The sequence below is a fragment of the Nicotiana tabacum genome, chromosome 8 (assembly GCF_000715075.1).
Source record: "Nicotiana tabacum cultivar K326 chromosome 8, ASM71507v2, whole genome shotgun sequence".
Classification (NCBI taxonomy): Eukaryota; Viridiplantae; Streptophyta; class Magnoliopsida; order Solanales; family Solanaceae; genus Nicotiana; species Nicotiana tabacum.
In genome coordinates, this window is record NC_134087.1 from 33470141 (window position 1) to 33482498 (window position 12358).

Here is a 12358-nt window from a genome sequence, read left to right on the forward strand (position 1 = left end):
TCCAAAAATGAGAAGAAAAAAAGAGAATTGCAGCTTGACTTCAATATCCACGGCAAAGGCATTAATAACATGTAACTTCCAACACCCGAAAAAAAATTGGCCAAAAAAAAATTCAACTTATTTTCGATACAAAAGCCACCTGTGTTAAAACTTGTGTTTGCCATTACTCATTGTTTGATCCTACTCTGTAAATTTTACAAAGTCGATCAAAGATAAAATGCTGAACAGAGACAAATAAGAGAGAAGGTAAGAGAAACATGAGACGAATAAGTTCACCACTCATCAAATCATAAAGGCAATACAGCTAAAAAAGTTTGCCAAACTCTAACTAAATAGCACTCAGACTATAGTTCAGCTAGCTAACTGGCTGCTGGTGAATGCCGTAGCCATTAGAAGATGCCCCATAAGCGGCTCCAGCAGCATACATGCTAGAATCTTGACTTTGCGATGCATCATATCCGTACCCCCCATAATTTTGCCTTCCATAATGCCTTCCCTAATAACCCCCATTCCACTGGCTACCAGAGTCAGTCCTCAACTGCAAAAAACAGAGTAAACATAAGTTGAATATACAGACGTTTTATGAAGAACCTACATGGAATCTAAAATCCAAAAATATAGGCCAACTATTACTAAAGAGCATAAGATGCATAAATTGTCACTTTGAAGCTCTAAAAGTTCCAATTATATAATAGTGGAAAAAACCAAGAAACAGAAAGGGGACAACTTGGTTTTGAGACAAGTTATGTAGATTAATAGTGCACGAATTAAAATATAGGGATTAGTAATGCAAGGAACCGTATGCTGGGATTGTAATGCAGAAATTAATAACGCATGAGTTGTATTGGAGAGATTACAAATATGTGTTGTTTTTTTCAAAAAAAAAAATAGTTTAATCCATGAGGGTTATTTCGTTCACTTCCATGTATTACTAATTCCCGTATTCTTATTCCACCTATCCCGCCTAAAATAATACATAGATTTCTGCATAACTTATGCAGGTGTTAGTTAAGCTGGCAACAAAAAAGCCAACCAAACAATATATAGTAGTATTATATAATGCTGAATCTTATGCAAGTTTCAAAAGGTAATCAGACATTATATTACTAATGTGGAGTTTTATACAGGTATTATCACATTTTAGTAATGCAACCACATGACCCCTTATAGTAATACAAATAAGTATGTTATTTTACAGAACATCCTCCAGAACCAGTGAGAACGATTGTAGAAGAAAGCATCTAATGTAATCAATAATGAAAGGTAACACAGAAAATAAATTTTTAATTCATTTAGGTACACCATTAAGAATATAATATATCAGGTAAATTGCTTAAAGTTCCAAGGCTATTGAAACATCAGCCTAATAATATTTGTAGTTGCTGCAACAGCAATCAATTGGATTACATATTTCTGCTGAGTATGTCAACTTCTCAGCATTTTATGGGAACCACGAACAAAAGCATAGATATGTCAACTTCTCAGCATTTTACTTTCTTGGCAAGTGGCTTATTAGGATACACGATGCAAGGGGGCTTTCATCAGCATACAAAAGCAGAACACTAGTAGGATTTTCAGGGAAGCATTGTTGCCCTTCTTCTCATTTTGCTCAAAATAGAGAACTTATGAAAACTTTACAGCAAATATGGAGACTCCACGAAACAGATGTTGGCACAAGATACTTAGTATCTGAAGTAAAAGCTTTTCAGAAATCAAATTTTACCATTTTGGTAAATACCTGCTTGTTTGCTGGATTTCTACCCCAGGAAAGACGAACCGTCTGCTTCCCGATAACTGCTCCATCAAATTTCTGTATTGCATCCTCTGCTGCGCACCTATGGAACATAAGAGGCAAGTAAGTTATGCAATGTTTAGCATTTGAAAGCTTCAAGTAAACAACCATTTGAAACAATAGTAATAACCAAAAATTCACTATATATACATGTGTAACCGTTCAGTTTATCGAGAGTTCAAGCAGCAACTTCATTTTACTACTGTTGGTTAGGTTTTGATAATATGATTACCTATTCTAGTGATTTCAAGTAGGTTATGAATGATATATTCTACTATAGGACCAATTCATAAACAAAAAAGAAATCCTTTTTATAACCGAGAAATCCCCGAGAGCATGGCGCAAGGTTTTAAACTCTGCCCAAAGAAAGAGTTCTTATGAATCATTATTTTAGTTGGTCCTCACTAGAAATCATAGTATGCAAAAATATTAATCAAAGGAAGAACTGGCTAAAATCCCCTTTGCCCGGTGCGAGAGTGAGAAAAGGAAAGGCAGGAGACTACCTCACATTTTTGGAAAGAGATATTATGCCTGTGAGAACATGCCTAAGGAGTTCATATCATCCAAAATAAGCAGAGATAGATTCTGAAAGGCATTTAATATTCCTAATCATAGAAAGTTCATGGGTTCCTTTTCTCTCTCTTGACCTTCTTGGAAAGCCGTTTTTTTGGGTCTAAAAATACTTCAAGTTGCATCTTTGCCCAAAGGTCTTCAAAATGGTCATGAAATCCCTGCTGAAACCAATCCAAAATTTCTGAAAACAATTCTCGAGGATTATCACCCCACAATTTCCTTAGCATGGCACAACTATCAATCGTTCTCTTCTTGGTCCTCATCTTGTTTAAAAGATTTCCAACCCGCTTAAGACCTGATGCCTCGGGCTTCAAAATGCTAGCTGGTGAGGCTGCCAAGAATTTTTGTACAGATTTTAGGCATGGCAGAACTTTTCCTTCAAGCAAGGAACAAGCAAATACTGCCACCCGGCTCATATCATTTTCGATTGGCAAACTATGCAGAGGGAGCCTCCATAGATGAGGACCAAAAGTTGGACTGACCCAACAGAGGACCTGGTCATTCAGTGGGTCGTAATAAGGTTTGGATCAGAGAGAGGTGCAGAAAAACTGCACAAGGATGGAGCATATTTAACAAGCCAATTCTCTTTCACGCTAGTTGCACCTTGGATGAATGGTCTTTTTGTATGCAGTAGTTCAGTGTAGACCAAATATTCAGGGGCAGATTTTGAAATAGATGACCGTCGACCGAGGAATACGATTTCTTTTACCAAGCAAGCCTGATACTGAACAGCATGAACTTTTCTGTCAGATTCCGATAAGGATGAAACATTTTTAATGCGTTTAGCAACCCTGTCAACCCAGACAGCACAAATAGCTTTGCCCAAAATCTCCTCATTCAGTTGAAGAGGGCATTTGTTCGAAGGAATCCTCCAAGCACATTCTACATCTTCCAAAGTCCCGTGATGCAATGAGAAATCTTGCTGTGAATCACATAATTTGGAGTTAAAGACAAGATTAATGAGCTGCCGCCTCAACTTGGACATTTCCTCCATTGTTTTAAAATGTAAGGTGTTGTCATTGCAGAATTCCAGTGGTTTACCAGAAAGTTCAAAACATTGTAGAGTATATGCTACTGTTAGAACATCACTAGTGGGGTTTGAAAATTTTGCACGAGACACTTTAGCAGTTTCTTTCAGCTTTTTTATCCTCATTCTTTTCTCTTTTCCTAAGTCTGGCTCGCTTTCCAATGAGCCTGGTTTCTCATCCTGTTTCAAGCCATCTGGATCTTTGTAGTTTCCTTCAAACTCCATAAGGAAAGGATTTGACAAGCTCAAAGCTGCAGCTGCTGCAACTGCATAAGCCAAGACTGTATTTGCGCGGGAATAATCTTTCACCTTTTGCATAATTTGGATTACTGTAAGGAGCATACGGGAGTGGCGAGGACTCATAGGATATTGTGCCATGGCCTTCCCTAAAGGTGTCAGTCTTCCTTTGCTATCAAGTGCTTCAAGAACCTTTAAGCAACTCTCTGCTTCAACTAAGGCAGTTGGCTCAGGAAGAGTTGGGAAAGGGAAGTTAGCAACCTGAGATAACAAAGGATAAATATTGATGGTGGTAATCAAATAAATACCAAGACAAATAACATACAGATACACCTAGAAGAAAAATCTGCTAGAGGCAAGCAAGGAACATGACAAATAGTGACAGTTTCCTTTTCATTAATTCTTTTTTTTAATCAAGAAGGGGTGTTATAGTTGATTATCATTGTTGCATTAAAAGTCTATCAGCCATTTTTTTGAATTAAAAGCAGTTGACCTGGGCGGTTTTGGTTTTGATGATTGACAAAGTAGCACATGCATGAACCAGGTTCATGGACAGTGTACACAAGTGACAGACAGAATCAAGCAAAAGGTATGCACCTGAAAGAGATAAGTATGAGTGGTTATATTTGATATTTCCCTGAACAAAAATATTGCATATTTGATAATAAGCAGGAGTCCTTACTTGAAGAGAAATCTCTTCAAGATAAGGAAAGAATTAGAAGTTGAAGATAACTAGAACTCTTCCACCAAGGAAGAGTAAAGCATTAGAACTCTAGTTAATCTTTATTTATTAACTCTATATATATTAGTTGTGTTCTCTTTTACAGGTGATGGACACATACTGAAGTTAAGCAAGAATTGAGAGCAAAATAGCAAGGCAATTTTGTAAGCAATTCATGTGAGTTTTAAGAGTGCGATCCTGAAACTATACGAACCAAATTGAAGAACTAATTACATAAAGAGTTTTATGTGTCTTTCTTTATTTCTAGTTCAAAGCGTAGTAGGCATTTTGAGTTGTACCTTTCAGCTTTCTTAGAAGTAAATTACACTAGGTACCTGAGTTGTATCATTCAAGTTAGAGTTGACTTGAAGTAGTCACAACAGCCTATGACGTGTTGCTATAAGGGTTAGAGTTAATCCTTAGGTTTGCAAGAGGTTGAAAACTCGAGTTGTATTGTTCAAGTTAGAGTTAACTTGAAGCAGTCGCAACAGCCTGTGGCTGGTTGCTACAAGGGTTGAAGGGAGTATATAAGGAAGTTTTTTCCAACTTAAAGTAACAATCGAAACGGGATTATTTTTATAAAAATTCAGAGTCGCCACTTGGGATAATTTTATGGTGTCCCAAGTCACCGGTTCAAATCCCGAATCAAGGAAAAGATTGACTCTATTTTAAAGTCCGCGAACACAGAGATTCGGGTACGGAATTCTATTAACCCGGGAGAAGGTGTTAGGCATTCCCGAGTTCCGTGGTTCTAACACGGTCGCTCAACTGCTATAATCGGCCTATTATTGGATTTTAGTACATGTTTTAGCCTATGGTTCGATTTTAACTTTATAGTCGCTTTTATTCATTTTTAGGAAGATTGCAACGTCATTTAAAATATGTTTTGAACCACGTCACATAAATGCACTCGTAGTTCGCAACACGCTTTATATAACATTGTTGAGATTTGGATTTGGGTCATATAAATGCGCACCCGAGTTTAGGAAGGTAATTTTAACTTACGCATCTAATAGGGTTGAATAATACAGATAAAGGTTTGAATAAAAGTATAGCTGTCTAAAAGGAAATACACAACTAAGATAAAGTAGAAGGGGAATTTAGGGTTGCGAACGCCGAGCAGTTGTACCTCAAGTCTCCGTACTGATAGTCAACCTGAGAAATCGACTGATCACCGCTGGGACCGACTCCAAAATCTGCACAAGAAGTGCAGAGTGTAGTATGAGTGCAACCAATCCCATGTACTCTATAAATGCTGAACCTAACCTCGACGAAGTAGTAACGAGGTGAATGCGGGTCACTTTACAATAACTTGTACGCAGTATATAAAAATTTGGGGTGTGCATTCGAATCGATTTTTTCGATAAATCAAATCGATTATTTCTTATCATTTAATCGATTTATCGATTTCGATTTCGATTTCGAAATTTTCCTTATCGATTTTCGATTTCGATTTTATCCTCTTCGGTTATCGGTTTATCGATAAACCGATAATATATACTAAAAAGATAAATATACCCTTATTCTATAATACTACCCTTTCCTTCACTTAAGTCCCTAACCGGCTAACCCTATTATTTCCTCCCTTCTTCAGTGCCGATTTCTCTTCAGTCTTTAGTCTTCAGCGTTTTCTTTCAAAGTACAACCTAGTTGTGTTCTATCGCCACTCGCCACTGTCAAATCGAGGTCTGTTCTGTCGAAAAGTTAGTTGTTGTTGATTATCATCGTTTCTGGTACTCCTAATTTCTTTCTTCAACTTTTTCTTTTCTCTTCTATTTGAAGGAATGCTTTCTGTGTAAATCTTTCTGTTTCGTTATTATTGGTAGTAAAGAGTCTAATTTGTTTCGTTATCTTTCGATATTTGTTTTGTTTCGTTATTATGTTTCGTTATTATCTTTCGTTATCTGTTTCGTTATTTTTCTGTCGGAAAATCTTTTTGTGTAAATCTTTGCATTGTGAATGTCGTTTACCAACTTAATATAAACGTATCAATCACAAGGCAGTTAGTGTCTGGCTGTCTAGGCATTAGTCAGTAATTAGTTAGTCATATCTACTTATTGTAAATATATATATAATTTTAGGATTTTCCAACTGTGTATAGCTCGAGCAAAACAACACAAGTTACAAGCCTACAACCGAGCTACATCAATTCCTATCCTCAAAAAATTCATTGCGACATTTAGTCGAGCAATATCAGGTAATACAGGGTAGTATTAACAGTTATATTAAAACAACAAATAGATGAAGGTATCATTCCCCATAATAACCACATGATTCAAGTCCTACCCCGCAAAAAAGATTAACACCAAATGCCAAAAATCGACGCAAAGCTCTGCTTTTCTTGGTTTACACACAAAAAAAAATGAATCACACAATATGAGTTTAAAAGGGACCATGTCTTAGCCAGGTTAATGAATCTGATAAAGAATCTAGCGTAAGGTGAGACAACTGTTAAAAGTAGTATGTATTTTTAAGCTGCCCTGAAGCTTTAGTTTGGAATGTATTCATGTATGTTGACTGCAAGTATGTGTGTAATCCCAATTGGGCCAAGAATTGGGCTCTAAAACTCTTAAAATTGTGATCCAATACCTTAATTGACTCCTTTTAAAAATAAGATAAAAATACTACACAATCCAAAAGCTAACATGAAACTATTATATATTTTTCGTATTTTCAAGATTATGTAAAGATAAAAATAAGTTACTATTTTTGCATATTTTTTTTATTTAAATTTATGAAAGATACGTAAGCTAAAATATATTTTTTTGTAATTTTCCATTTTTATGACGAAAATAAAGTAAAGAAGTCAAAAATAGTTGAAATAGCTATATTAGGCCTAAATTAAATGTTTACGTGCTAAAATATGAAAAATCTTGGGGATGGTCAAAAATCACATGTCTACAGCTGCCCCTCTTTGGCTGGAAACGCGAAGAGTTTTCAGACAAAGAAGGACTAGACAGGTTTTTGACCCGACCCTTATTTGGAGAGACTAAAACTAAGAGAGAGGGGAATGTGATCGAGCCCTGGTATCTGAGCTGCCTGCATATCCTTGGCTATAAAGGAATCAGGCCACGTGTAGTTCAGAGGTAAATGAGGTGATGGAGTATGCCGAGGTGGAGAGCCAGTCGAGGTGCCGTTCCGCCAAGATTCCGGTCCGCGGTCCTGTTATTACATCAAAAAATTAAAAGATGAAAAAGACTAGCAAAGCCTGTCAACTACGAGTTACAAGATTCCTATCTATAAGTCTTCTGGAGCTTGATCTTGAGTCTTGAATGGTTCTTCATGCAGACTTTGGATTTGAACCTTGACGCTTGCTAGCTGCAGGTGCTACTGCTTACTGACTTCCTTATTACACCATGACAAAATAAAAAGAAACTAGACTAAACTATGATGTATGCATTACAAGAATCCTATCTATATCTTCAAACTTGATCTTGTAATTCTTGTTGCCTTGTTGACTTGTATTTTCTAGATGAAGTCTCTTTGTTGCCGGCTTGAATTGTGATCTGAGACACTTTCCCTTTTCTTCAGGTGGACGCCTGATTGCTGAACTCGAATTATAATCTGAGGTGCTTTCCTTTTCTCCGGGTGGACGCTTGATTGTCAAAACTTGAACTGTATTCCCGTGCTCTCCAGGAGGGCGCCTGATTGCTGAACTTGAACTATATTCTCGTGCTCTCCAGGTGGGCGCCTGATTTTTGAACTTGAACTATATTCCCGTGCTCTCCAGGTGGGCGCCTGATTGCTGAACTTGAACTGTATTCCCGTGCTCTCCAGATGGGCGCCTGATTTCTGAACTTGAACTATATTCTCGTGCTCTCCAGGGGGCGCCTGATTGCTAAACTTGAACTGTATTCCTGTGCTCTCCAGGTGGGCGCCTGATTTCTAAACTTGAACTGTATTCCCATGCTCTCCAGGTGGGCGCCTGATTTATGAACTTGAACTGTATTCTCGTGCTCTCCAGGTGGGCGCCTGATTGCTGAACTTGAACTGTATTCCCGTGCTTTCCAGGTGGGCGCCTGATTGCTGAACTTGAACTGTATTCCCGTGCTCTCCAGGTGGGCGCCTGATTTCTGAACTTGAACTGTATCCCCGTGCTCTCCGGGTGGGCACCTGATTGCTGAACTTGAACTATATTCCTGTGCTCTCCAGGTGGGCGCCTGATTGCAGAACTTGAATGTATTCCCGTGCTCTCCAGGTGGGCGCCTGATTTCTGAACTTGAACTGTATTCTCGTGCTCTCCAGGTGGGCGCCTGATTGCTGAACTTGAACTGTATTCCCATGCTCTCTAGGGGGCACCTGATTGCTGAACTTGAACTGTATCCCCGTGCTCTCCAGGTGGGCATCTGATATCTAAACTTGAACTGTTCATCTGAAACTGCTGCCTTTGAACCTGATTACAACAAAACAAACAAAACAAAAGAAATTTTCCTGCCTCAGTTTGGCGCTGGGCGCATCTATGAATGTTAATTGAATCATGTCACCAAATATCTCTGTGAATTTGAAAGCAAATTTCATTATCCAGGAGGGTCCTGACAACTCTTAATTAAACGGTGGTTTTAAATCTACATTATATCTTCCAAAGGTGTGACTTTCGCTAAATCTTGTTATCTAAGAGGGTCGTAAAACTATACCACATTATCCAAGAGGGTCTTGAAAATCAAAAATCAAGTCCTATCTTAAGAGTGACAACTTTTACGGCTGAATTATACTACCCTACAGCAGGACTTATGTTAACTCTTGTTATCTAGGAAATCTTAAAGCTAGGTCCCATTATTCAGGAGGGTCCTGACAACTCCTAATTGGATCCTATCTCAAGCATGCAAACTGTGAGGCCAACTTATATTCCTTTGGGGTACATTTATGCTAGATTTTGCTACTCATGATTGTTTGGAATTTTAAACTAGGTCCCATTTTCCAAGAGGGTCCTGAAAATTTAATGTCAAACCTGTTTGGTGCCTGCCTTTCCTTACGAAGGGTCCCTCCGAAACAATCGAAATTTTCTGCCCCTGTTTCAATCAAAGAAAACTTTGTGAATTTAAACATGGTGGTTGGTTTGTGGCCTTGAACTTCGAAGGCGACTGCTCCTTCATTTCCTATGATAACTTTAATTTCCACTTGAAGACCTTGCTTATTTTGTTGACTAACCACTTTCTCTGTCACCCTTATCACAGAAAATACCTCGTCTCCATTCAGACCCGATACCCTCCATCTGTTGCATTGCTCATGAACTGCCATTTACCAAACCTTTGTGTCTCACATGAATCGACAATCGCCAACCCGCTCAGTGCGTATGTTGTTCTTTCTTGACTTAAACCACTGAGGTCTATTGTCCCTTCATTCGCCATGACAACTTGATTTCTGCTTGGAAGACCTTGCTTGTCACTGGTTAACCACCTTCTTTGTTAATTTTATCACAGAAAATACCTTTGATCCGTTTACCTAACACCCTCCATCTGTTGCATTGTTCATGAACTGATATATACCAAACCTTTGTATTTCACATGGATCCCAAAGCATGTTGATTGTTACCAGCTCAGTGCGCTTGTTGTTCTTTTCCTGACTCATCCACTTTGATGTGCTAGCCAGATCCCGTTTTGTGCAATTGGAAAGCTGGTGGCAAATTTTGACGACATTTCTCACTTGTTCTGACCAAATAGACTTAGGAAGAGGAAGTAAACAAGACAAAGGAACAGAGTAAAGGACAAAGGAGAGAGATGATTCCTAACAAGAAAACTATAAAGTAGAAACCTATCAGGTGTGGATACCAACTCGACAATGACATGCACCCGTGGATTAAGTGGCCTAATCTGCCAAACAAGTCTGATGTTCCACTCTTGCTGTACCTCTAAAACGTGAAACTGGGCTTCAATGCTCCGATTATCCAATCTGATTCATGATCCTTATTCGACGTGTGGTGCCCGAAGGGTTTTCACCATCAAGCCTCTCACATTTTGTTCTTTCTCTCAACTTATCGTCGCCTTATGGTGCATGTGAAGGTTTTCACCGATAAAACTCTCTCATTTTTTTTTCTTGTGCAGCACAGAGTGTTGCCCCTGATGTGAATCATACCTCTAACTCGCTTGACTTGGAACTACTCAAAGATTGATCGGAAGGTCTTTCTTTGGACCGTAATGCGGACTTTTGGATGGGGTTAGAAAGAAAGGATAAAGGCTCAAAAGCAGCTTAAAAGGGCTCAAAATTACAACTTTTGGAATCAGATCTCTTACAACAACCACAACTTCTGCCCCAGTTTCTTTGCTTGGGGACTTTTGAATTTTATTTTGATGTGACCGAACCGTGAGGCTGCCTACGTATCCTTAAAAGGAATCAGGTCAAACGTAGTTTATGTCATAGGAATTACTTTGTTTGTTGTGATTTTTCTTTTCTTTTTCTTTCTCTTCTTTTCTTTTTTTGTTTTTCTTTTTGTTGTTTTTTCCTCTCTTTTTCTTTTTTTTCTTTTTCTTTTCATTCTTTTCTTTCTCTCTTCATTCTTTTCTTTCTCTTTTCATTCTTTTCTTTCTCTTTTTCTCTTTGTCCTTTACTTGCGTTTCTGAACTTTACTACTGATTCCAAAAGAGGAGTATGAAAAAGAAATAAATAAGGCTCAAAAAGGGTAACAAAGGATAAAGTGTTTAGATAGCAGAACAAAATGCCTTAGTCATTCCAATCTTCAAAACATGCCAAGTACAAACAAATACAACTTAACCAAAGAAATCATACATAATATCTTTTGACCGCATCATAATTGATAGCCATTTCTACACATTTGCCTTCTACATCTGTTAAATACAAAGCACCATTGGACAACACTCTCACTCTCATTACCACGAACAGCCCCCTACAAATTTGGGGCGAACTTGTCTTTAGCTTCGACCCGATGCGGCAGGATGCATTTCAATAGGGTTTCTTTATGTTCTCTGCCCAGTTTCACACAATTCGGGCTTGAAGGATCTCAAAATGCCTTTGCTTATTTCCCCTCTCATGTCCCTACATCTTCAAAATTGCTTCATTGTTTCATGACTAAATTGACTTTTAAAACCATGCTGAGAATTACGCATGCATGTCATGTCACTAGAGTCAACAGGAAAAGAATTATAAAAGGAGGAGAGAACTAAACAAAAAATTGACAAGAAATAACAGAAGACAGGAAATTGCATTAGACAGACGGTGAAACGGTTCGAACAACAAGACAAGCAAACTACAACGGGGTTACAACCTTGGAACAAACCTAGACAACACTAAACGAGTTACTACGACTAAACGAACTACGCAAAATAAAAGGATAGAAGGGTTTGAGTAACAAGACAATATCCGGATTACAACCCTGAAAATAACCCGGATAACAGAAATGACAACAAAATAAACCACCAAGACTCATCCCCAGCTAACCAGGAGAGGAGCGTCTTTCCAGTTACCAAGTTCTGCATCTTAGCCACTGAGTTCAACATCAACATTGCTAGAACCTCCACAAGTCCTCATCTCTTTGTCCTTAGCAAATTGCTCTTGGGTCCCTTTAGCCGGCTCGTTCTTATGATCAACTTCCGGAACCAAGAGTGATAGCGCTGAAAGCTTCGCGGCAGGTGGCCCTCCGAGGATCTCAGAATAGTTCTTATATTCCTTTTCCACACAAATCATGTCCTCCATATGCGTCTTATTGTGAACAGGCAATGAACTTTGGCTAGTATCTGCTGCATTTGGATTTTGCACAGTAAGGTCGCCTGCATCAATAAGCTTCTGAATCGCATTCTTCAGCCGCCAACACTTTTTTGTACTGTGACCCGGGGCATCGGAGCAATATGCACACCTTTGAGAAAAATCAAACTTCTTTGGCAGAGGGTTTGACATTTATATCTGAACCGGCTTCAACATATCCAATTGCATCAACCTTTGGAACAAACTGGCATATGATTCTCCAATAGGGGTGGAAGCCTTTTCTTTTTTCAGTAGTATTTTCAATTTGTATTCTGGCATCGGTTGGAACCTTTTGCGGGCAGGTGGCTGATAT

General features: G+C 38.4%; 1 pseudogene; it reads right to left on the minus strand.

The window, feature by feature from the left end:
• Window positions 1-2218: 2218 nt before the first annotated feature.
• LOC107779062 (ATP-dependent RNA helicase DEAH13-like) lies at window positions 2219-11780 on the minus strand (annotated as a pseudogene).
• Between the last annotated feature and the right edge of the window lie 578 nt (window positions 11781-12358).